This window comes from Elephantulus edwardii, unplaced genomic scaffold, assembly GCF_000299155.1.
Source record: "Elephantulus edwardii isolate Elephantulus edwardi_28Jun2011 unplaced genomic scaffold, EleEdw1.0 scaffold00053, whole genome shotgun sequence".
Lineage (NCBI taxonomy): Eukaryota > Metazoa > Chordata > Mammalia > Macroscelidea > Macroscelididae > Elephantulus > Elephantulus edwardii.
Window position 1 is genome coordinate 5,435,223 of NW_006399803.1, and position 3,249 is coordinate 5,438,471.

The following is a 3,249-nucleotide window of genomic DNA, read 5'->3' on the forward strand; positions in this document are numbered from 1 at the left end:
AAAATGAGTCAAAAATTAACAAGCAATAATATTCCGAGTAGAGGTTCTAGTAGTGGCACAAATCAAGTTACAGAGGGAAGGTGGTTCTTACAATAAAAGGCCTATAGACTAGCACTTTGTCTATTATAGTGTACAGGTTAGGAACCACAAGATGTAGAGGCTCAGCTATGACACTTATGCTTCTTAAGTCCTGGATGCAATTCATCTTTTAATTTCCTGGATGCTTGGACCAAGATTGTTGATTGTAGAACCAAGCAAACTGAAGCTTTCAACAATCTCAATCTCTTCATCATCTATCATGATGCTGCCAATTGACCCAGTTTTGAGAATCTTTGTTTTCTTGATGTTGAGCTTTAATCCATATTGAAGGCTGCAGCCCTTGACCTTCTGCAGCAAGCTCTTCAGGTCCCCTGTTTCAGTAAGCAGAGTTGTGTTATTTGCATAAAGCAGATTATTGATGAGTTTACCTGCAATCCTGATGGTACACTTCTCCTTGTAGGGCCCAGCCTTCCAGATAATCTGTTCCACATATAGATTGAAAAGATATGGAGATAGGACACATCCTTGATGCACACCCTTCACAATTTTGAACCATGCAGTGTTTCCTTGCTCTTTTCTGACGAGCGCCTCCTGGTCCAACTGTAGGTTTTGCATAAGCACAATCAAGTGTTCTGGGATTTCCATTCTTCTCAGAAGCAGCCACAGTTTGTTGTGATCCACACAACAAATGCCTTTGCATAGTCAATGCAACACAGATAAACATTTCTCTGGTACTCTTTGCTTTCAGCCACGATCCATCTGACATTAGCTATAATATCCCTAGTGCCATGACCTCTTCTAATCCAGCCTGCACATCAGGTAGTTCTCTATTGATGTGCTGTTCAAGTTGTTTGTTGTTCTTTGTTGTTGTTTTTTAAAATAATCTTCAGCAGAATCTTGCTTGTATGTGATATCAATGATAGTGTTCGATAATTTCCACACCACGTTGGATCACCTTTCTTTGGACTATAGATCTCTTCCAGTGAGTTGGCCCAGTGGTTGTCTTCCAGGTTTCTTGGTACAACTTGGTGAGCACATCCAGGGCAACATCTGTTTATTGAAATACGTCAATCAGTATGCTATCAGTTCCTGCAGTTTTGTTTTTTGCCAATTCTTCCGGAGCAGCTTGAACTTCTTCCTTCATCACCGCAGTCTCTTGCTCATATGTTGTTTCATAGAATACTTCTGTGTCAATTCCTTTTGATACAATGACTTTGTATACTCTTTCCATCTTCTTTTAATGCTTCCTGGATCATTTACTATTCTGTCCAAAGCATCCTTAAGTATTGCAACTTGAAGTTTGAATTTGTTCTTCAGTTCCTTCAGCTTAAGAAATTCTGAGCGAGTTTGGCCCTTTTGATTTTCTGACTCCACCTCCCTTAGATAACCAAAACCATTGTCATTCCATACTCAAAGGAGTTCAAACTAAAACCTCACTTGTTACTCCAGCTACATCCAAGTTTAACAGATTTCTGAAATATCCTGAAGGCACGTCGTTCGAATACACCAGCTGCTCCGCTGGAGAAGGACAAGCAATCTCCTCCTGTGTGATCACTGCCTCTGAAAACCCACTGGAGGATCAGCTATGGGTCAGTTCTGACGTGACAGTACACAATAACAGCACCACATCGTACTAAGTAGATGTTAGATCATTTCTCCAACTTGTCATACATATTTATGCTTGTCCTTCCTTTTTTATTTACTCATAAAAAGGTATTTAAAAACACATATTTTCCTTTTTTTAATTTAACTTAGTAACACTGGTCCAAATTCCTTGCCAGATTGGATAACTAAAAAATGCATTCTGAATGTATACAAACACTTGATGTTCTCATGTATAGGATTGTTGTGGTTTTCTAATATGAAGATACTTCTTATCTTCTGAATTTTATCCATATTTTACTCTTTCTCTCAGAAGTCAAGATCAACAACTCTATCTAATATTCTAATTTCCAGTATATAGCAAGAAGCAGGCTCAGTAATCAATTCAGTGGAAAGATATGTCCTGTGGAAAGATTACTCTGCTTTTTGATACTTTTAAACAAGCATATCTTAAAAAGTGTTGAGCTCAAAAGTTAATTTTTGGAAATGGAACATTAGCTACAATATTGAATAATGTCACTCCCCCCCTGGACTTTATGCTAAGTGTTCTTCTCTGGGACACAGCAACATACACTGATTCCTTTATTAGAATGCACACTATATCCCTTAGGACGATACTCAAACATACACACAAGGCAGTGTCTCTCAGTGGCTGTTCTGAGTTTTCATTTCTTTCCTTCTATAAAGTCAGGTATTCAGGGTAATAGATTTGAGTAAAAGCAGTGAGTCCACAAAGATGAACAAACCCCTCTGCTTCTTTCCCTAGAAGCCATTTTTATTATGACAGCAACCAAGCCATTTATTAATTCCACTGATAATGCTGCTGTCAGAAACACAGTTAAGATGGGAAGCAAATCTATATATAGAATAAATATTCTAGTTAGGAAACCAAAACTAATCTCACTTCTTCTGTGGTGGAATGAGTATAATAGGGCCAACTTGCTACTAAATAGTAGGTTTGCTCTCTCTGAATCCTGATAGACAATTAGGAACATGGTGTTCTCTGGCAAAGATTAAATCATGCTGTGTGAGGACAAAACCTTGTGACTGTGCCTACCTAGGTGTAGCCTCAATTCCTGCAAGTATTATTGAGTTTTCAATAAATCTTTGAACAAGTACTTTGAAGAAATTTGGAGAAAAGCAGTAAATCTGCAAGGATAAAAAAATTACCCTACTTCTGCAAGTTTACATTCATTGAGCAATTTTATTATTAAGAGCATAATTCATCCTATTCTGGGCCATTCTGAACACGTTGCATATTATCAAGCCACTCCCAACTAATAGTGAACAATATAGTTCAAAACAAAATAGTACAAAAGCCTGCCTGATCCTGTGCCTTTCTCATAATCGCTGTTGTGCTTGAGTCTACTGTTACAACCACTATGTTGTTGTTGTTGTTGTTGTTATGTGCGATCGAGTCGCTTGTGACTCATAGCGACCCTATGTGCAAGAGATCTAAATTTAGCTGTTCTATCCTGTGCCAACCTAGCCATCTCAAATGCACTTATTCCCACCACTCCAGTCACAGAATCGATCCATCTCATCAAAGGTCTTCCTCTCCTTCGCCGCCCCTCCACTCTGCCAAAGACATGCCCAAAGTATATCAGA

General features: G+C 38.6%; 1 pseudogene; it reads left to right on the forward strand.

The window, feature by feature from the left end:
* LOC102843650 overlaps positions 1-3,249 on the forward strand; it is an 11,808-nt pseudogene that overhangs the window by 745 nt on the left and 7,814 nt on the right.